Source organism: Apodemus sylvaticus, chromosome 6 (assembly GCF_947179515.1).
Source record: "Apodemus sylvaticus chromosome 6, mApoSyl1.1, whole genome shotgun sequence".
Taxonomy (NCBI): Eukaryota; Metazoa; Chordata; class Mammalia; order Rodentia; family Muridae; genus Apodemus; species Apodemus sylvaticus.
In genome coordinates this window covers 94,321,340-94,345,381 of record NC_067477.1, presented here as the reverse complement: position 1 = coordinate 94,345,381, position 24,042 = coordinate 94,321,340, and the positions used below count along the sequence as shown (strand labels likewise).

The 24,042-nt window shown below is 42.9% G+C and overlaps 1 protein-coding gene across 1 annotated transcript in view; it reads left to right on the top strand.

The window, feature by feature from the left end:
* Positions 1 to 24,042, top strand: part of Myt1l (myelin transcription factor 1 like) — a 394,986-nt gene that overhangs the window by 98,559 nt on the left and 272,385 nt on the right. Inside the window, exon 3 of the mRNA XM_052186010.1 lies at positions 13,317 to 13,423. The gene's annotated coding sequence lies outside the window, so the exon portion shown is untranslated. The remainder of the gene's footprint in view (positions 1 to 13,316; positions 13,424 to 24,042) is intronic.

Below are 24,042 nucleotides of genomic sequence, written 5' to 3'. Positions count from 1 at the left end.
TGGGGCTCTTTGGCCAGTTAGCCTAGAGGTATCTGGTTCAATGGGAAACCTTGTCTCAAAAAAGATGGTGAGGTGTGAGTGAGGAAGATGCCAGATATGGATCTCTGGCCTACAAGTACACACACGCACACACACACACACACACACTACACACACACACACTACACACACATATACCCTACACACACACAACACACACACACACTACACACACACACACACACACACTACACATACACATACCCTACACACACACACAACACACACACACACACTACACACACACACTACACACACACACACTACACACACACACCCTACACACACACACACACACCACACACACACATACACACACACACACACACACACACACACACATGTATACATATACATAAATTCCTCTCGCAATGACTCAAGAAGGGGATCAGAAGCAGAAAACACACAGGCAAAACACACTCCTTTGAACTGTCATGGTACGCATTGCTTCCTCTGGAAAGGGCATCACTGGAATGGTTATGCAGCTGTGGTCATCAGTTCTCTTTAAAGACTAAACTCAATGCCAGAGAAGACATTTGTAGATATCCGTAGTGTATAACCTGCCAGCCTATTGAAGCCAGTCTGATGGCTAATCTTGGTTGTCAACCTGACCCAAGTGGTGCATGGGAATCAAGGAAAACCCAAGCAGCTGGGCACACCTTTGGGGAAGTTTTCTTGATTGATTGTCTCATCTGAGGTAGAACACCCATGCTAAATCCTGGTTCAGAAGACCCACCCTAAAATCTGGGCCACACCTTCTGCTAGAAGCCCACATCAAATAGTGTAAAAGAAAGCTTTTGCTTTTTGCTTACTTGCCCTCACTCTCATTGACAAGTTCATCTATTTCCCTGATGAATTATTCCTTCACTACTATTAAAACCTAATTCTTTAGAACTCTAACACATACCAAAGGCAAGCTAAGACATCCAGACTCATGGAGGAACCAACTACCTCTTCCTACCTTCACATTGAGAGACAGCTATTTTTTAACTTGCTCAACAACAGCTGTAAACCACTCTTAATAAATCCCCCTTTAATATATGTATATAGATAGATATAATATATGTATTTAATATGTATGTATGTATGAACATATGTATTCATCCTATCAGTTGTTACTCTAGAGAACTCTAATACAGCTAGTATAGGCATCTTTGGTATTTGAACTTGACAGGAGATGCCCATATCTAGAGTATATGTCCAAGAACACATGTCAAAAGGAATAGCCAAAAGTAGATCAGCTTCCATAGGACGCCACATGAGCCCTCCCACACTGCCAGAATCTGTCTCAGGATAGGCTTCTCCTTGCATAAATATCACATTTGCTCAGAGAAGCTCAATTCACACTCTTTCACTACTGCAGTGATCACTCACAGAGGAAAACAACCAAGCCTCCTTTCCTGGAGGCTGAGTCTGTTTATCTGACATTTCACTCAACTTCTGGACAGGATACACACTGGGAAGAATTATAGTGCAGAAGTAAGGGTTGGCCCATCCTGGGGCCTTGGGCATGTTCCTTACCCTCTTTCATTCTTAACATTTCTGCCATAAAAATAAAATTTAAACCATCTGTTATAGTGGATGCCTGTAATCCCATCACTTGGAAAGGAGGTGAGGGTAGAAGAATCAAGAATTTAATGTCATCCATGGCTATGTAGTAAGTTAGAGATTATCCTAGGATGACTCAAGGAAACAAAAACAAAAATGAAGGAAAGGACATTTAAGTTATGGCAGAGACCAATCAGTACTTTATTTTCGTATACATTTTCTCAAAATATCTGCATTTTTATTGAGTTATAAAATTTGCATGAAGTATAACAGTAAGTATGTGACAGTATAGGTCAGAACGTGCACAGGTCAGCATGACTTCAGGGATGCATGTGTCTTCACACCAAGCCCAGGGCATGGGGTACACATTCCTGGAGTATATACTCATGGAAGGGAAGTTGCTAGGAAACAGCATCTCAGGTTCTGTTCAGAGAACCTCTCTTAGAATGACCTGGAGGAGTGTATTTAGTCACTTCTCAACACTCATTCCTTCCATCTTTGTGTCCCCAAGACACTGAATAGCACGTCACTTGGACTCTAGCACCACTAGCAGTGAGGTTGGAGTCTATGGCAGACCTGCCTATAGGAGGCCTCAAGGGATTACCTTTCTGAAGCGCTTGGTGGCCCAAGGTTTCATAATGCTGTACATGCTTATAGGCTTGCCCAATAAACTTAGAGAGGTTGGCATATTTTGTGGGCTTATGTTTTGTTTATTTTTGTATTATATTTACCAACATTGACAGAACAATGAAGGAAATTGGTTTTTTAAGTGCTTGTTTCTTGCACCTCCCTCAAGAAGAGTTTCTAATTATTTTAACTAAACAGTCTAACAACCCAGGATGCCCACAGCTCTAATGGCCAGGGTTTGTAAGTTGGTTTGGTAGAAACAGCATCGCTGTAGGATGGCTTCGCATATTAAATGTCACATATCTTTTTAGCCAACGTTAATAAAGAGCAGAGTGAAGATCAGAACTTGTTATGAAATGGCTCGTGCTATTGACACTGATGTTAATTTATAATCTGGCAACATTTTAAAATTCAAATTTAAGAGCTTGTTTATCAGATCACTTCATAGCATGCTTGTAAATATAGAGTTTTTTTTTAGTTCTCTGATGCTTTGCAAAACTAGTGTGAAAAATGAACATGTTGTAAAGGCAGGAAATAACCCAGGGATCATTATTTTGTAGGCTAAAGGGGATTGCATGAGGCCTTGATGCACTAGAGGGCTAAAAACTTATGCTGACAAATTGGGATTCACTGGACATAACTGCAGATCCTGTCTGTCAGGGTCCAGCCTTTCTGGATGGATGTGCTCACAAACCTGGCTAGCAGAGGGGATGAATAATATAACCAAGCTCTGTGTTCACTAATGAGGAATGAGGTTTGTCATGAAGAGTAGGTTCAATCAACCTCACAGTTGGGTACCAGCCCAGAGAATGGGTTGTCTGCATATGGTGCAGTTTATCTGCATCATATCATATTGAGTAACACTGCTAGAATGCAAGCATGCACGCTTCCTTGGGGTTAGAACACTCGATGAATTCAACATGTAAAGAATGTTATATTCAGTCTGTTGCTATTTGCTGTTCATATTAGAAGGTAGAGGTGGGGACATGTGTATGTGCAAGGAACATTGTATGTGTGCCCTTGTGTATGTGGAGACCAGGAGTTAACCTGGGTGTTATTCTGCCTTGTATTTTGAGAGTCTCTTATTGACCTATTAATCTAGGATGTTCTGTGAGCTGCTAGGGTCACTCCATCTCCAGCCCCCAGAGGCCACAAGTACATGCTACCAGAGCCTGACATTTTCACATGGGTTCTAGGGATCAGGCTCTGGTCCTCATGCATATACAGCATCTTGTCCATTGAGCCCTCTCTGTAGATCCACTATTCACACTGTTCAAGGTTTTTTCCTTTCCTAAAGCATCAGCCTGGCCCTCCCTACCCTGCACCAAGCCTCTGCCTCCATAATGAAATGTGTGTTCCCTCAGGCTTACTGTCCAGTACACCAAGCTACTTATGGCTTCCTCTCTTAAGATATTTGCTGATGGTGTGACCCCTCAGAGTTCTATCTCCTGATTATTCGCAAACCTTTGCGGTTCCAGCGAGAATCTGTTCACCTCTGAGTGAGCATGGCATGAAGAATGGCTCTGTTATGGTGTTTCCAACTAAGACTATGATGGCCTCCCTCGGTCTCTCTTCAGTTAGAGTTGAGCCTAGAGGGGGCTAGGCGGTGCATTCTTTATCTTGTATCCTGTGATTCTCTCAGGCAGGTCAGTGTAGCTGACTTTCCTGCCTCTTTATTATGTTTCATTGAGAAGACAGTAGTTACCCAAATACAGCTCCTTCCGGGAACCAAAGGGAAACAGCCAAATGGAAATCAGAGTATGCCTCTTAGATTCCCTGTTTCCAACTTTCCCTGAATCCTCTAAGTGATCTCTCTGGTTTCCTTCCTTATGAAAAGAATTCAGGAGGGAGGGAGGGAGTGAAGAAGGGAGGAAGGGAGAGAATAAATCAACAACTGCCCCACAATAATATCCACCTTATGATGAACTTTATATTCTAGCACTGATTATACTTCAAGAACCATAAGAAGCTAAATTCTTTAAAGCTTTACTGAAAGGAGCAGCTTCTGGTGTTTGGTTTTAAGAGTTGATATATACTGGTTTAACATTCTGAAGATCTGCCCCTCCCCAAGTTCCTCAAAGCACATCCTACAGGTTGGGAAAACCACTTCTCTTTGACCAGGGTTCCCAGAGGATAAGTAAAGCTAAACCTGGGGACACAGTGATTTCTTACCCCCCGAACTTGCACACAATTCTGGAGCCAATGGTAGGGTGGAAACATGGGCGCGCTCTGAGAGGAGGCTTCCAGTCTGCACTAGCTCTGTAATCTCAAGCAGATCACCTTCCTGGAAAACAGCTTCTCTAAAAGAAAAAGCTAGTTGAAATTTCCTTGCCCTGTGCTCGGGGTTATTTTGAGGATCAGATAAAGGAATTAACATGGAAACCTCATCTTTGAAGTTCTTTATCCCAGGGGAAGGAATGAGCTGGAAGAGTAGGCACAGCTGGGCAGAGGACTCTCACTGTCCATGAACACCCTTCTGCAACTTGTTTGCAAGAACAGTGGCTGTAACTGTAGATAATCAGTAAGCTCTGCCTGGCCCAAGGCCCTGTCTCCACACAGCAGGATATGTCTACAGCAAAAGTCATACATGAACTCAGGTTCCCCTTATTTCTACTCGTGTGTAGTTTTTGTTCAAGTCACACTCTACAATCACAGCCCACAAAAGACAATAATTTATCTAGATTTTAGGAAATTTTGCCATTGCAAATGACTTGTCTGTCCAGTGACTCTTTGCAGGAATGTTGTAATCTGGTAAGCAACTAATGACACCATCCTGGATCTTGCTATATTTCAGAAACAACAGTTAAACATGCCCCTGTGCACACACCCACCCCACACCCATGCACACATCTATCTTTGTATATTTGAGGTGTTTCCTAACACATACACTCACAACTAGGATACCATAGTTGATCCTGACAGCCCTGGGTTCTATCTTTGTCTTTGGTTATAGCCCTTAGATATTTGTATTTTTCCAATTGATTAGTAAATATTTACACATGTATATGTGTCCTCAGTGCTATACTAGATGCCATAAAGAATTCAGAGTCTATTTTACAGCTTTCTAATTGACATTCATAACAAAATTCTTCTTCTCTGATTCCTGGTAATCCCTGTGTCCCAGAAGCTTAGCATCTTTGATAGTGACAGTAGAAAGAGGGCATGAGAGAGGAAGCAGTTGAAATCATTTTGCACACACAACTCAGAATGTATGAGAGACTTGCCAGAAGATGGCTGTCCTGCTGAACCTGGACACTAATCTTAAAAGAATCTGATTAAAGAAATGTTGGGATGTGATATGAAGGCTGATAACAACTTTTTGAAGTTTGGGGGTTGGGGGTGGGGAAGCCATACCTAAAGATCTATTCTACTCTCAAAGGAAGCCAAGAAGGCAGTGTAACCTACAAACCAGGTGTACAGCCAAGTTTTAGGAGACCTCATGACCAGAGTGAGCATGCCAAGCTCTGCTTCTGTCTTGCCTGTCTTCTGCATCATGGGTTTAGTTTCCTCCCCTGCATAATTGGCAAGACTCTATCCACAAAGCCACTTCAAATTTTAAATTGTCACATTGGTGCAAGAATTACAATGTGCTGATAGTATTGTAACCATGTATAGATGGCGGGTGTGTGACATGTCACGAGGAATGGCACGGAGATTTTTCTAAGAGTATGGAAGAATAAGAAGACAGTTAAGGGACAGGAATGGAGGTGACAAGAGCTCAGCTAAAGGGGACATCATGGTGGAACCAAAGGACTTCCATGAAAGAAAGGAAGGAAAACAATGTCAGTGTCTTATGGTTTGGGGTTTCTTTGGTCATTGCTTCTTCTGAAGCTCCAAATTCAGTAAGAGGAACAATCATTTTGTCTGTCAATTGTCAAAGGGCACTAGCAATCAGAAAGGTTAACAAATGCATGGGTCATTTCCATGGTCAAATGATGGCGCACAGTGGTCAGCAGCCTGTGTATAAAGATTTATCCCCTCTACACTTACACAACCAGACATTGTATGATGAGATGAACAAAACCCAGGATAGTCCTCTTTGGCTACTATTGCTTTAACTTCTCACATTCTGCATGAAGAGTTATTAGGTTCTTGAGTGTGCCCATTGCTAGCACAGTGTCTTGGAGATAAATTCTTACTCTCCGTGGACAATCTCCATGAGAACATAAACACCCAAATGTCCTCCCATTGCTGCAGCACCCAGAAAAGAAGATAGGGAAGTCCCCCAGAACTGATTATTCTTAGCTCTAATTATCTATGTTTTTAACTGCCTGTATCATTTTGTTTGATCTGGAATAATGCACCATAATGCTCTAGTAAAACCTCACTGTGATTTCCTTGGTGTGATATTTCCTGGTGTGTACATAACAACAGACCCTAGGAACAATTTTAAACTATACCTTGTGCCCATGAACGGTTTAAATGCCATGTAACTGTCATATCTTTAGAAGGTATGATAATTTTTAACCTAAGTTCATCTATCATTCTTTGCGGTAAAGGAAGTGTATATCTTTGAAACTAGTAATGGATATATGATATCATCACTTTAGTCTGTGACATAAATCTACATGGATTTGTTTTTATAATAAAGTTTTAAACAGAGAATCTACAGAGAAAGGTAGGCAGGCTCCCCCATTCCCACAGTATCACTCATCTCTCTTAGCATGACTTCTGTTGGCCGGTGGTTCTATAAGCAAACCTCATTGGCACTTTGTGCACTTGTTTTACTCATGGAAGCACTAGGAAGAGTGCTGGGCTTTGTTTGTGTCCTGTGTCCCAACAGTGTTAAGCTGTGTCCTGTGCCGCATCAGTCTTTTTGTCTTGCTTGTCACACACAAGGATCAATTCTAGATTCATGTTTTAGCTAGAATCATTGAATCAGTTCATTTCACCCAAGATTTCTGATTATATGCAATACTGTAATGACAATTTTTAATATGCATTTATGCACACGTGTGACTAAAACATATTTGGTAGACACCAGGAGCTAAAGTTGTTAAATCAGCATATGCATATTCAGAATTAGCACACATGCTGCCAAATTCCTGACAAGGGCGTTCCATGAAGATCCACTTCAGCCTGCTCCAGCGTTCACTTGCCTTGCTTCCTTCATAGCCCATCCTAGGCACTGTCAGAGTCCTGGTGGCTCTGGTCACACCACTGTGGGTTCAGGAGGCCTTTTATGCAGCAGTATTGAGATTACCACAAGATAGAGACTGTGAATACTTGTCTGAACTGAGGGACACATCTTAAGCTTATTACACATTGGAGCTTATACACAGGATGTCTTTATCTCTTGATACCTCCACATTGTAAACTCTGATTATTGGTCTCCTTCATGTTACCAGTTGGTACCAGGTCCCTCATTAAATCACGGTTTCATTATCAGCACCAATCCTACCCAGGCTCTAGGGAGATTCTTGTGATATGCTAAGTATAGTCAACTTGACACAATCTAGAATAGTCTTCAAAGAAAGCCCAGGTAAGGAATCGTGCAGATTAGGTTGTCCTATGGGCATGTTTGTGAGAGATTTTCCTAATTGGACTAACTGACTTAGAAAGACCTACCTAGAACGTGTCGAGCACCATTTCATGTACGGTCTCCAGTAGAGCTTATAGGACCTGGGAGAATAGAACTGATAAATGAGGCAGACTAAAGTCTCATGTAACAGCCAGCATTATGCAGAGCCCCAGACAGTTCATACTTGGAGGGTTAAGAGTGATCACACAACTGCTTATGAGTTCAAACTGTATATAATCTCAAGAACAAGCCACACGTAGCAAAACATGTTTTTTCCATAGAGGCATATAAAGGATAGTTTAAACATTTAATTGAATAGAAATAGCAAGCAATAATGAATGATCTGAAGTAAGCTTGCTCTCCGATACACGTGGGAGAAGCTTGCAAACGTGCTCCAAGGATAATTCTGTTTTGATGAAACTGAGGTTATAAGCTCTTTGTTATTTTTGTTTGTTATTTTGTTTTGTTTGTTGTTGTTTTTGGCTTTGTTTTGTGGGTTTTCTTTTTGGTTTTTTTGGTTTTTTTGGGTTTTTTTGGAATGTTCTTACCATCACTTGGAATTACCTTACACGACTGAAATCTTGGACCCTGGACCGTGTTCTAACAACTGACTAATCCTGGACTGAACAAAGACAAAGTGAAGTAAGGACAGACAAGCACACTGAGCTCTCTCTCCTCTCATCCATGGGTGTGACCCAGAGCCTCAAGCCCCCGCCCCTGTGAGTTCCTGGCTAGGATGCTCTCTAGCTTGGAAGTGTGAACTGAACTAAACCTTTCCTGCCCCTAAGGTGCTTTTGTCCAGTATTTTGTAAACAGTATCAAGAATGAAACTTAAGCAATATGATAGGAGAATCTGCACATGGTAAGGAGATTTGGACTCTCAGAACTGCCCAGATATATACCAACACACAAAATATTAGATTCTGTGATCAAATCTGTAATTGATTTAGACTCTAATCACAAACAAAAAGATGTAAGATGTGGAGCATTTAAACACAGAAAGAAAAGTTTTGCTATTGCTCTACCTTTTTTGATGTCCTGTTGTCTCTCTTTAAGATGTCGTCACATATTCTGTTATAATGTGCCTTCCCGGTTTATTATAGTCTTTATTTTCTGTAAAGGTTCCTTCCTTTCTCTTTTGAAAATCTGGAAGTGGACATACTTTGAATTTCATAGACGTAAGAAACTGAATTATCATCTCACAAGCTGTTCTGAAACAGAGGGTACGTAAGCACAGGAGTGGGGCTCCTAACATATGGCTAACTTGGCGTGAAGGGAAACCACAACCCTATTCCAGCAGGGAAGATGGTGAACCAGAGAGTTCCCATGCATTATTAGCATAGGTCCTTCATCGAGCCCCAGAATGTGGTCCTTCCATCAGTAGAAACACAGGGAGAGGAGGCAGAGATGTATATGCAAGTCATAGGGATGTTCATTCCCACAGGCAGCTGGGACTCACCGCTTCCTCGTCACCATCTGGACTCCAGACGTGACCACTAAACTATAAGGAAGTCCTGTTGGAAATTGCCTTTCAGGTCCAGATGGTGCTGAGACACCAGTCTAAGGAAAGCAAACCGTGTTCAGGACAGAGTCCTTAGGCTGTGTCTCACGAGGTCTCATTATTAACTCCACCTCAGCCCACCCTCTACTCTTCCCTCTGCTGCACGAGGACTCCAGGCAGTTGTCTGGATCTTACTGTTCAGCATTGCAATCCTGAGGAAGATATACTGTCAAAACACGTCCCTCGTGTTTAAGCCCAGGCTCATACAGAACTCTAAAAAGGGAAAATTTTATTTTTTTCTTATTAATTTATTCTTTCATAGATTACATCCTGACCATAGCCTTGCCTCCCTCCTCTCCTCCCAGCCCCTCTCCCCAGCTCCCTTCCCATCCACTCTCCTTCCAGTTATCCTCAGAAAAGGGAAGGCCTCCAGGGGATATCAACCAAACATAGCATATCAAGTTACAATAAGACTAGGCACCTCCCCATATCATGGCTGGATGAAGCAGCCCAGTGTGAGAACAAGGGTCCCAAAAGCAAGCAAACGAGTCAGAAACAGCCCCTTCTCCCTCCATCAGGAGTCCCACCAAACAACTAAGCTACATAACTGTAACACAAATGCAGAAGGCCTAGGTTAGGCCCATGCAGGCTCCCTAATTGTTGGTTCAGGCTCTGTGAGCCCAGGTATGTTGATTCTGTGGGCAGGTTTTGTGGTATCTTTGACCCCTCTGGCTCCTACAATCAATTGAAAAAAAAAAAACTATAATTTTTTTTTCCCACTGCAATGGAAGTGGAGCTGTGACTGTAGCTTATGCCCATTTCCTCACAGCTGAAGCCTCTTATACAAAAGGCATTTGTGTCCTGAGAAACCTCAGACAAGTCAGGCCTGCGGGTGCACAGAGTCAAGTGCTGGCCCCAGGGCACTGAGACCATATAGGAAACACCTCTCAGGCCTGAAACTGGGAGAGCCTTATCATTCCTGTCCTTAGCAGGGCCCCTTTAGAGACATGGTGAGGCAGAGAGCATTCTAGAGCAATTTCTAATGCCATCCACCAGTGCTCAGGACATCAAATGTGCCCAAGCCAACTAAACAGAAGAAACGCCTTGAGTCAGCCACACAGCTTCCTGCAGAGAAGCCATTAGTGCCAAGTACACCTCAAGACATTGGGAATTCTTTGAAAAAGTCCAAGGTGCTGTAGAGGTAGTTTTATGTCAACATGATATAAGCATCAGAGAGAAGAGAGCTTCCATTGAGAAAATGCCTGCGTAAGATCTAGCTATAGGTAAACATGTAGAGAATTTTCTTAATTTGTGATTTATGGAGAAAAGCCTAGCTCATTATGGGTTGTGCCCTTTCTGGACAGGTGGTCCAAGCCATGAGGAGAGAGCCTGTACGTAGCACCCCATCTTGGCCTCTGCATCAGCTCTGGCCTCCAGGTGCTTGAGTTTCTGTTCTGACTTCCTTTTATGGTGAACAGTGATATGAAAAGCTTAATAGATGCTTTCTTCCCCGAGTGGCTTTGGTCACGGTGTCTCACCATTGCAATAGTACTAAAGGATCCATTTTAAATTTATCCCAGCATTGTTGAGTGTTGGGAAGAGAAGGTGAGCACCAGTAGTTCTGTTGTTCAGAAGGCTTCCTACCACTGCTGACTCAGCCAGGCCCTGTGACCCCATCACATCTGTGCAAAGAACAGTGCTACCACTTAAAAATCAGGGACCTCGAATCTGCATGTTCATTGCTTCCCCGTAATCTGACCTTGAGAGTGGGTACCAGTTGCACAGAAGGTAAAAGAAGCCAGATTGTAGAGACACCCCTTCAACTAAAGAAGCCAGACTGTAGAGACACCCCTTCAACTGCTGAGAGCCGGCAGCATGAATAAGGAGTTTCTGCACTCTGAACCCTCTTTTCTTGCAAGACTAAGGCTCTGGATTCTGAGCTGCAGTGGTGAGCGTCCAAGGATGGAGAAGGTATTAATCTGGAAGAATGCCTAAGTGTCTGGCTCCTAGAAGGGAGGACTGACTGATAGCAGTTAGGACATTTACATGAGCAAATGTAATGTAGATAAAGGAGCAGCCATTGTTGAGGAAACAAAAGCATTGTGTGCATCTATAATGTATGTATGTGCATGTATGTATACATATACAGGTATGTATGGGACTATGTACGTAGGCAAATGTATTTGTGGTGCATGGTGAGTACATGCATATGTGGGAATGAATGTGCATGTGTGTACATGTTTGCATATGTGAGCATGCACATGCATATGTGTGTGAATTGTGCACATGTATGTCCATACTCAAGCATATATGTATTTGAGCATACATCTCTCCGTGTGTGTATGGGTATTGTAGTATATATATGTATATGTAAATATATGCAAACATATTATAAATATGTATGTATCTGTGTATACATAAGTATGTAGGTATGTATGTATATATATGAGATAGCATGTTCTTGATTGGGAGTGTGAAAGCATCTGTGCTTCTGTGCATGCATGAGAGTGTTAGGAACTGTAGATTAGAGAAATCCACACTCAGGTACTAAAACTTTAACATGTTTAAGAATGTCACAGGATCTGGCAGACTAATGGTTCTAGAGTTAGAAGTGGAATACCAGCACCATTTATTATTCCGGTTTTCAGCCTGATTTGGTTGGTGGGGAAGCGGAAGCTTTCTGAGCTCCCCGTGATATTTCCAGCTCTGTCCTTTGCCTGTTTGTTTACTGTGCTCTCATTAGGGAGAGCAGGAGAATTTGCTCTAGCAGTGCTTTGCAGACTGCGTATGCATATTATCTAGGAGATGGGTGTTGGCCTCTCAGTTCCCTGGCTGAGCACTCCGAATGCTGACTTATCTCCAGGTAGCCTGTGTGAAGTGGAGCGTAGTGTCTTTTAGAGGATTTACGGTAATGCTGCTGCGTGGGGCTGATGTAAACTGGAGAGCCCTGAGGGTCTCTTCATTCCCTGCCACACTTCACTGCCACCCATTAACACCTCGGTTGTTATTGCCATAGACTGGATTTAATGAGGCCTCTGAATTGGAGCTTAGCATCAGAAACAATGGCTTCAACAGCCAGGCACCCAGCTCAGTCCATCTGAGTCTCTAGCTTTCTCTTACTTTTTTACTTTGATGGTATCCTTTGAAATAATTTAGGTAGTTAAAAATCAGAACCACGACAATATTGCATAAAGTTAATAAAATATATTCTAAATTTCTACTCATGAAGATAATTTCTTTTGTTTGTTATGTTAAAGATGAAGAGGGGTGACATGTGGAAGTCTCCTGGACATTGTCAAACTTTATTTTGTATGAGCAAAAAAACCAGTTTCTAAGAAATTAACATATAAAATATTTCTCACCTACTGCATGGTTTCCTGAATTCATCAAAGTAGTGAGGAAGATAAAAATTATATAGACTGCCTGGAGTTGGTAAATCTAAGTGTCATTATTGTGTGCACTTAGTTTTAGTCTTAAACAGGGCATGCATTTAAAATTGGCAAATAACTCAGATTTCAAAGTGAATTAACAAAATTTTTGTTTATGTTTTTGTTTGGTTTGGTTTGGTTTTTGCTTTTTGGAGACAGAATTTCTGTGTATAGTCCAGGCTGGCCTGGAACTCACACTGTAGTCCAGGCTGGCCTCAAACTGAGAGGCCTCCCTGCCTCTGCCTACTGAGTTCTGAGATTAAAGGTGTGGGCCACCACCACCTGGCAACTAAATTGCTTTTTACATTTATTTATTTGTTTGTTTGTTTGTTTATGTATTTATTTGTGGGTGGCACACCACCTGGAAACTAAATTGTTTTTCATGTTTGTTTGTTTATGTGTTTATGTATGTGGTGGTGGCAGGGAGTGTTGCCACAGTGTACACAGAGAACAATTTGTGAAAGTCAGTTCTCTCCTGGGTATCTAACTGTGGTCATCAGGTGTCATGGTGAATGCCTTTTACACACTGAGCCATGAAATCAAGAATTCTGGACCACACCTTCTTAGCCTGGATACCTGTCTTTAAACACAGCTGACTGTGCCTGCCTTTGCCTCCTGTCACTAACTGTGTCCTTATTGTCCTGTCCCTTAGGAAAAGAACAGTAGGAGGAATTGGTGAGGACATCCAGCTAGCATCTCCAAGTCCTGTGGTGGGAGCCAGCAGTGCTGGTCCAAAGAGGACCCAGAGAGTGAACTCAGGTACCAAGTCCTTTCCTATTTGATGCTGTGGGCCACCCCTCAAAGTATGTGGGGGTAGGAATTACACCATCCATTTCCTGACACAGCCATTTCATACTTACAGAGCATTTGCAATTTAATTGGATGGTGTTGTCCTTGATACCAGTTACACATGGGTGACATAATGGAGACATACAGCACCCTGTAGGTGCTGTGACTCACTATTGGGCCACAATTGTAAGAGAATGGGACTGTTTTTCCTTTAAAATCATAATGTGTTCTGCAAACAAGTTCTACACTCAAAGTAGAAGAGGTTATATTTTGAATTTACAAATTCTGGTCTAGAGGGTCAGATCTGGTGAGATGGCCATGAAGAATACCGCTAGGGGATTGCTGCCAGGTGTCAGAACCAGAGAAATGGGTGACTATAATGTGACCCAGACCTCAGAACAGGCCAAACCTCAGTCTGTAGGTGTGTGCAGTGGCCTGGGTTCAAAGCCTCTGCCACTGTCCTCCTGAGTTTGTGAAGCTATCTTGGAGAAAGGGAAAGGCTGGTAAAACTGTCAGTTGTTTGGGATTCTCTGTGTGGGAAACTCTGGTCTGAATGTTCAGGTTCACAGTGCAGTAGTAATTTGTTTGTCTGCCAACTACCCCATTTGCCTGTCTGGTAATGGAACTCCATCCCACTCTGTGGAAATGAAAGGCTGCTATTGACTCCCATATGCCACAGCCTGGTGGGGCTGCTGTCTTTAAAGGCAATGTGAACTGCAGTAATAGGTCACGGTTGTTCCCATTATTTTCCCTTCTACACCCTACTCATTTCCCCTGAAGAAACCCAGTGTGCTCATTGGTTCAGCTTGGGAAAGGCATTAAGCTTAATTGTACATTTCCTTGCAGTTAAAAAAAAATACACAGACAACAACAGACCCTATTCAGGTTTAGTGTTAATTCATACTTTCAGTTACATTTCTGAACTTTAGGTTTCATGCATATAGGCTTCCGGTTTTGCCAGATCTCAATGAGTTTTAGTGATGAGACTGCTTAGTGGACGACTTTCTACCAAAGTAATATTTTAATGAGCCTGTATTGAATTGGTATTTTTTAACATTGAATAAATGTTTCCATTTGAATGAGGATTTTCAATGTAGTTTAGTTAAAAGTGCCCAATACAAACCTCATGGAAAGTAAACAAAGCATCAAAAATGAAGAGATAGCAACTAGTTTTGAAAAAGCAATCCATGTATGTGCTGATGAACTTGGCCTTCTATAGGATCTCAACTAGGGTATTCTTTTTATTCTGTGAGATACATCTATACATATCTATACATATCTAGATATGTATAGATATATTACATATATACATGTATACATATATGTATATGTGTTTGTATATATGTGTAAATGTATATATGTATGTGCATGTGCATATGTGTATTCATGTATATGTCTATGTATATGCATGTATATGTATTTATATGTATGTATATACATGTGTATGTGATACATGTGTGCATATGTGTATATGTTGGTTGAGCAAGTTGAATTTGCTCAAAGAAGGTAAAATGTCCTTGGGCTTCTTAAAGCCTCTAATCTCTCATTCCCTGTTCTCATGACTTTATGACTTCATGTGATTAGTTAAGCAAGTGTTAGCAGACTGTCCTGGGTGTGAGGACTCTTGGCTTCCAGATCCAGTCAGACAATAGTGATAGTCAAAGGCACAAATACATGTATTTCACATGGATGATGCCATTCAGTCCTCAGTACTTGTGAGCTTCATCTCATGCTAGCTTTGGTGGTAACTGAAGGTGAAGATTATGTGTGGAATTTCAGAAAGGGCAGAAGACACTGCCAGTTACACTGTGACTTTAGTAAGGCGATTTTGTTTATTTGGTTACCTTGGTATTTTGAGAAGAATCTCCCACTCCTGTAGTCTAGGCTGACCTCAGAAGTTATGATAATCCTCCCTCCAGTGCAGAAACAAAATGTCAGTGCTTATATGGCCACGAACTAGATCACAGTATGGGGACAGTTGTGCCATAGCTCAGGGTGGCATTTTGTGCTGCTTAGATGCCAGTGCTATGGCTCAGATCTTAAATACCTCCCAAAGGCTCATGTTTACTAGGAAGGTAGACCTTTAATCATCTGGGTCACTAGGAATGTGCAATATAAACAGGTCCATTGAGTACAAATGTGTGTTGAAGCATTCAGAGTTTATGTGTGTGTGCCATTTCCACTTCTGTGAAACTGTGTCTGAGGTGGCATTCACCTATAAGTGTGCATGTGTAATTCACATACTCTACTTGAACGGTAAGCATGTTACTACAGGTGTATGTCCTTACTGGGAGAGAAAAACCCAAGACCATCCTCTTTCTGTAGCATGTTCAGGCTGTGTGGTAAATAGACTTTCTCTTCCATGATATGCCACCAAATTATAGAGCCAAAACCAAGGGCCAGTCACAGACTGATACCTCCAGACTGTGAGCTAAAATAAACCTTTCTTTTTTATGGAGTTGACACATCAGCTATTTGCTCTAATGATGGAGAGTAAAGTAACAGAAGCAAAGAGTACACATTTTAGGAGTTATGTCTGCCTCTGAGGCCAGGAGTCATTACTACCCTCATGCCAAAACGAGCCACAGACAATACTAGATCAATCAGACAGGGCTGATACCAGAAAACTTTTTTTGCAAAATGACTACAGATGACAAGGATGGGACATCAAGAATGCTAGTAATCCTGTTGGTTTCTGAGATGGGAGCCCCAGGACAGTCTCCCTTACAGACTCCACAGTAAGACCTGTTGGGGGGCATGTCCATGACTAGCTTGCTCTTGTTAAAGGATGCAGTTCTGGGCCCAGCCTGAGCCAGTGGCTGCTGTAAATCCTACAGTCTGTTGTGATCAAGTGGGCCCCAGGAAGCCTACAAAATTCACAGAGGAGTTTCTAGTGTTTCCATGGCAACCACTCTGCCGACCACCTTGAGATCCCCCAGGTGCACGTCTCACTGCTGTGAAAAATGACTGACTAAAAGCAAAAGAGTGATTCATTTTTATCACAGTTCAGAGGAACACAGGCTAGACACAGAGGGAGAAGGCATGGAGGGGAAGTTATATTCTATCTGAAGTCAGGAAGCAAAGATCTAAGGTGTTCAGCTGGCTTTCTCTTTCTCCCTGTTCAAGTTGAAACCCTGGTATATTCTCCTTCCAGAGTTAAACTTCTCTGGAAACACCAGCACAGATAGGCCCCAGGGGTGTGTCTCCTAGGTGATGCCAAATCTTCTTACTTGACAGTAAGGATTAACCCTCACACAAAGTGAAGCTAGGCCCTGTGACCCTGACACCCAGGGAGGAAAATGGCTTACACAGACCACATACAGCATTGGAAAAGAGTACATGCCTAGAAAACTAACAACACCTGTGCAAGTGTTGCTGGGGCAGTGCTGGAGCTACTATGCAGGGCAGTATCCCATGACTTCCTTAAAAAGGTTAATTTCAAGAACCACTCAATATGATAGCATGGACTATTTTCAAAGGCTACTTTACTGAAGATAAGAATTTGAAGCACAGATTTTTAGTAGAATCCCAAATCAGCAGTTGGCTCCCCCATATGCAACATATATTGTATTATTTTATAACTCCACGCAGTGCTCGAGTGAGGGAACAACCTTCAGGGAACACTGATGTCACTCTACAGCAAGAAGAATGGGCTTCCAGACACAGGGAAGCATAGGTAGCTGCAGACGGAAGGTAGTGTATCCCAGGAGTTCAGAGCAGGGGACAAGTACTACTGCTTCTGCCTCATAAAATCTGAGTCTCAGATTTCCCCATCCACTAAAGGATAACCGTCATTTATTGTGAGCAATTGAGAAAGTCTAGAGAACATGAGGTTGATTCATGAAACGCAGAATATGGTGCACAGCCTTGGCCTTTGTGCTGTGTTTGAGATGAGGGTGGATGGAGGGGAACCAACCTCCTCCATCACCACCTGGAGTCAGTCACCACCTGGTGCCTAGAGTGCTTACGAGACTGTTAGGGAGGTGGATCTGGTCACCACAGCTTTCACAAAGAAGCAGCTTAAGGGAGGCCTGCTGGTGGAGTGAGAACCTCATACCAAACCTCACACTCTGTTTTGCTTCTGTTATCCCAGTATTCTCAGGCCAAGGAGACCTGTGCAGAGCTTGGAGCTTCTGCAGGGAAAGACAGGGATTCTCTGTGCTCCAGCTCTTAGGATGTGGCTTGCTCTGTATGGCACGTGGGTGGTTGATCTCGGCAATGAATGGATGACTTTACAGTGAGAGAGATGCTACTATGAATTCCTCACTAGGAGGAGCTGTCAGGATGACCACTGGCAAATATTACTCCTGTGAATAGCAGAATGCAGAGCCTCTTATTGTCTTTGTATTTGAGGTCTGTAGCTAGGGGTCAAAGGTCAAAGGAGCCATGTTTATTACTTCCAGTCTTCTCTGCAGTACCCTTCCCCTGCAGCCTCCTAGAAGCATCATCTCTTTCTAAGCTTGGCTTTGAGCACTTACACAGTAATCCACCGGCTACAAGTTCCCTATTTCTTCAGCCTCTTAACTGGTTGATTCTTGTAGCAGCACAGGAAGAGAAAGAAGTTGGCCTGTAACTAAATTAAATAGATGCTTCTCTTCTACAATAAAACATCTTTAGATAAATTATTCCAGGTCTCTCCTACACACAAATGTATGCTACGCATTCATTTGGTGTCTTCAATCTGCATACGAGATACTAGACAGGAAAATGGAACTAGAATTCTGCTGGAGAGCTATTGGTGCTGGACTGTTGAATTGGGGTGGGGGTGTCCTTTAATGTATATATTCAAAAGCTAAACACACTATGGAAAGAAAAGTGGAGCATTTGAAATGGCAGTTGCAGTGTGGAACCAAAGCAGGAAAGGTGCATGTCTGTGAAAACTTCTTGGAAGACTCCTCTGGCCAATTACTGAGCTTCCCATAATCTAGGCAAGTGCTGGGGAATCAGGGATGTGGGAGCTAAGCAAAGGCGTCACTGTGAGGTGTTCAGGTTGTAGTTGTATAACATGGAGTAGTTATAGATGATCTGCACACTGGGAGAGAGAGATGAGGGAGGGAGGCAGGGAGGAAGGGAGGGAGAGAGAGTGGGAGAGAGAGAGTGGAAGAGAAAGAGAGAGAGGAGGGGGAGGGTGGAGGAGAGAGAGAGAGAGAGAGAGAGAGAGAGAGAGAGAGAGAGAGAGAGAGAGAGCAAGCTACTGAATAGAATCCAGCAGAAGCCACAGAAGGTCTCAGCCAAGGACATATGATAAAGATGGAGGTGGGAGCTCGGGAGACCTAGGATACAGAAACGTTCAAAGCACCCACCACCCTGACAGTGGGAGGAGCTTACACATTCACCTCTCACATCAGTTTTGTGTTTGAAATAGCGGGAAGGTACCATGTCACAGGGAGGCTGTTCTCATTCCACACAGCAGTGCCTGATTCATGTAGCTCCATGGCTGCACACAGCCCAGGCCCTCTCATTACTATTCATGAAGAACCAAGACTCACTGGCTTTACCATAAAAGACTGAGGCAGAGCCACACTGATTTATATCCGTGCTGTGTGCTCAGCTTTTCCAATCAGAGTGCCTTCACTTCACAGCTGTGTCAAAAATGAAGTGGTGCTCCGTGAGCCACTGCAGGAGGATTTCAAGGACATTTTTGTCAAAGAAAAATGCAAGATGCAGAAGAGAAGCAAGGCTCTGGCTGCACACATGTGTACATTTGCTTATATTTGCATAAAGCATCTAGGGATGACAAGAAGCCAGTAGAAATGTTTGTGTGTGCTTCTGCAGATAATTCAGAATCCAGAGAGAAATTTCTCATTATTTTTCTTCATTCATTCATCACTTGCTTTTTTATGTTTGAAACATGCAAATGTCTTTCTTAGTCAAAACAAACTTTATAAGAAACGCAGAAGTATTTTCAAGTAAGTCCCTAGTGTGCCCCTTAGGCCTTCTGAGTTGATAGACATGAGCAGTTCAGTTTTACCTGTAGAGACCAGCAGAGCTCTGAATGAGGAGTTTGGACTTGAGCACTGGCTATGAAAATCAGGTCACAGTTGTTCCCTGGACATCAGGTCACAGGGATATCTTCAGAATCCCATTTGACACTGATTGTTGAGGCACAGACTCTACTTGATCTGAACAGTTAAAATCTGAGTTAGGAAATAAGGAAAATGAACCAAGGTATGACAGTGATTGCCCCAAAAGATAAGAAAGATAGATAAGTGTGGGAGGGGGAGGATAGAGGAAGAAAGAGGGAGAGGGATAAGAGGAAAAGAAAGGGAAGGTGAAAGAGTGGGAGGTGGATATGCAGGTGGAAAAGAGGGAGAGACGAGAGAGGGAGAAAGAAGGGGAGAGGAGGGGAGAAGGAAGGAAGGAAGAAGGATGGGTAACAGGGAGGAAGGGAGGGAAGGAGGGAAAGAGGGAGGGAGGGAGAAAGGGAGGGAGGAAAGGGGGAAGGGAGGGAGGGAGAGAGGGAGGGAGAGAGGGAAGGAGGGAGGGAGAGAGGAAAGGGAAAGTGGAGAATAAATAAAAGGACAGAAGACAGCATCTTGGCCAATAACCCATTTGTGTGCCTGCCTTCCCTGTAGCTCTTACATCTCACAAATGTTCCGATCCCTAAAACTCTAAATTACAACTTAATTTACAAAATCTTCATTAAGAGATTACATATTACACTATCCATTTACTTGATAATAGAATGATAATCTTAAGGGCAGAGTCTCAACTTATTTAAATGAAGTGGTTTTAAATATAACATTCATGAAATAGCTGTGGAATGGAAGAGTGGCAACAGTAATGGCAAAAATTCCTGAGAACACTAAAGGGGCAAGAGGCTTGTATCTTAGTTATAATTTCCTTATTAAATTAGCTATGAAGGATGGATGGACAAGTGGAGAGCAGTAAATATCCACTGTGAAGTGTATATATATATGCATATATGTATGTGTATATATATATATATATATATATATATATACATATGTGTATGTATAATTCAAAGCACCCACCATCCTGATATATGTATACATATTATATAGGAAAATATAGGTTTTTTTCCCTTAAAGGACAAATATTGAAGTATCTAGTGTAAGTTTTTATGATTTGGGCAGCCTACTTTCGAAAGACTCAAAAAATAGTTTGTGAGTATAAATGGATTTCATGCATGTGAGCATTGTTATGTGTGAGCATACATGATAAGTGTTGTATGTTCCTGGGGCATGTGATGTTTGCGTGCACAATTGCTGTGTATAGGCCATGCACCATGGAAGCATGCATGGATAGGTGTGCACATCTTTTGTCATGTATATGGGGTTGTGCACACGTGTGTTGTATGAAGTGCCACACACTATAGATGTGCATGTATGAGCGTATCTATGCTTTTGTATATACATGTATACATGTTGTATGATTCATGTACCCCATTCTAACAGTATCATAGTGTAGACCATAAGATCACTAGTTAACCTTTAAATGTGGATTTTTCATTTTAAGTGTATTTCTTCTTAAACATTCAAGTAAATATCATTGATGGAGAGGACATTTAAGTCTTCCTTTGTTACTACGTCAAGCTGAGTCTTTCTGTGGATAGAGTCTTGCAAACTCTGCTCCTAATTTCCCTGGAGAGATGCCTACCTTTCTCTAGAGACTCTTTGTGGAAACACCAACAAGCTGCCCTCCCCCTTGCCCCCACTCTTAAGCAGAGGACAAACAAGGAAAGCAACTTGCAGGATGGATAGACGTCTGCAGCCATGGCATCTGGCACTCATGATCAGCCGCAGATGAGCTGCCAGCACAAGCTTTTCCCCATCTACACTGCTGCTTTTACATACTGGTGTCTAGTAAGTGTGGATAACTGTTATTCAGTGTGATCCTGGTAGGAGGACTTGTAGACAGGGATGTGCTACCCACAAGCAAGGTTCATGAACTGTGCTCTACTCTAAAGTGGTGTATAACTAACTCTTCTTGATGGGATGCCTATGGGGCTATAGGGTAGTATAAGTCATATAGGGGGCTGGGGTGATGGTATAGAATGTTGGGTCCCTGTGAGATGGTGTAAAGTTTCTTGTTGTGGAGGCATAGAGATGGTTTGGGATATCCAGCTTTAGTCCTCTCTTCTTCAGATGTCAGATCCCAGGCCATACAGGAAACGTGGCTGCTGTAAATTTCTGTGTACTCAGGAAGAGGGTAGGGAGAGTAGGCCATTCGCAGAGCTGTGGCTCTGCTTTTTGTCCCATGGAAGATTGACAAGGGCATGACCATGCAAGTTCATCTGTGACATGAGTGTTCTAGCCCTGCTTCCCTTATGCTGATTCAACACTCTTGTTCCAAACAAATGACATTATGACAACCTGGTGGCCCAAAGACCTGACGCCAGGCAGGGCCTCAGAGCTTGCTGACCAAGCTTTGGCTCCCAATGTCACCTTCTGTTCTTGAGCCCTAGTCTGTGTGTTTGGAGCTTTGCCCGTGTGCTTGTGTCCTGAGAGAGTGAACCAGCTGAGATACCTGCTTCTTCTAGCCAGGTGTGGGCTGCTGACCCTAGACTTGCCCTTTCCAAGAGGTTCTGTTACCATGGACACAAGGACCACCAAAGGTGCTTTTTTTGTCTGTTGTAGAGTTGTCTTCCCAACCCAATGCCCATAGTATCACAATTATCAAGATGAGGGCCTGGGTATGAATGTTGAAAATCAATGACCCACAGAGTCTGATGTTTAGGGACGAAGACAGCTACCTGGAAGTCTTCCCATCTGAGGAGCCTGTGTGCCACCTCCATTCCATCTGGTTTCCAAGGACCCATTAAGCCAGCCCTGTGGCCATGGTTTTGTTCAGTTCCATCACCTGAGACTACAAATATGACTCATCCCCTGTTTCCATCTCCCTTCCTTAAATGTGTTTATATCTGTATAGTAAACCCCTACACAAACCTTCTAGCCCTTTGGCGATTTTTTTTTAACTCTTTACTGTTGATCATGGAAAGGCCCACGTACATCCCTGGTGGAGGACCCTGGTGGCCAGCCCTTTTCTGTCTCCTCCATGACATTTTCTCTTCCCCCTACCCCCCAATGCAGCTTACCTTGAAACATCCAAGTTGTTGTGTAACTTAACTAGAAATAATTCAGGACATTTCTTTACATCATTCTGTTCCACTTTTCAACCCTGACACTCTCCATAAATCAGGCTAAAAAATCAAGGAACAGCCATGCTGCAGCCTAAGTGGAAATATATCTGGAAATTTCCTCTTCTGAATAATTTAGTCCATTCCTCTGAAATTCAGTCTTACTCAAATTGTCAGGACATGGACAGAGAGGATACAAAACCTTAGCTAGGATACCTTCCCAGCAGCCTCTTTGCTCTCATTTGAAACCTGAGCAACATGATTACTGCCTGCCTTTATGTTCTGATCCACACTCCCATGGAATGGTTCCTATAAGCCTGACTACAGCATTCTAGGGCTCCCGTGATCTACAGTTCTAATCTTCCCACAGGCCAGGTCAGAACCCTAAAAATCACAGCCAGGTTTATAACAGCAATACTACCACAACTCAGTATATATTTTATTATTATTATTTTTCTCACTGCTGTGACCAAAACCTGACAGAAACATCTAAAGGAAGAAAGGTCTTATTTTGGCTCACGGTTTCAGATCCTTCAGTCTAGCTTGACGAGGAAGGCATATGATAGCGTGCCTGGAAGCAAAGAGCTTGGGACCAAATCATTCTTCTAGCTGGACCACCATCCCCAGGTTCCACAAACCTCCCCACACAGCACTGAGACATGCAAAAGGGCACTGCTTAAACCCATGAGCCTGTGGAGGACATTTCCCTCTGTTCCATGGTCACCTTCCCAACAGCCCTGTGGCTTCCATAAGAAGAACTTCTGGGTTCTCCACAGTCCTGCATGGGTGAATCCCAAGAGTCATCTGTAGATTGTTGTAGCCAACTTGCCAATTGCTTATACGTGATGTTAGTAATTTAGTTTGTGGACACTTGTGGTTACGGCCATGGCCCAGCTATGTGTGGACAGTATGGTTGGTCACCAAGAGTCAGGAGTATAAACCTTGTCACTGCATGTGTGAGGTGTAAAGTCATTGGAACTCATGAAGGTGGAAAAGCCAGTGGTGTCAGTGGGACAGGTTCTCTACAGTCGTGTGCTAGATCACGAGCCCTTACTATCTCTCTTGCTTCTCTCTGCAGATCAAGATGGGGAGAGGGGATTATAGGCTAGGTAACTGTTTGTACTATTACCTGAGCATGACCTGCATTCCTAGGAATCCTGGTTTGTGCTGAGGGAGGTCTACCTTTTCTTGACTATAGTTTGCCCATTGCTATCCTACATAGGGGCCAGCAGCCCTCTAGATGGCATTGGGCGGGACACTCCAGCCCCAGCTCACCTTCCTGCCTACCTGGTATGGCAACCATCTGATAAAAAATGGAGTCTTGGTATTTAATGTTGTCTTTGTCTCAAAGATCATATGGCAGTCCTGAGAACATGGTACACAGTAGTATACCCTAGAGGACAGGACATCCTCTAAATAGGGGTGTAGATGGTGTTATACCCAGGTGTCCTTCAGCAATGAACACAGGCCTTTCCAGGGTACAGAGACC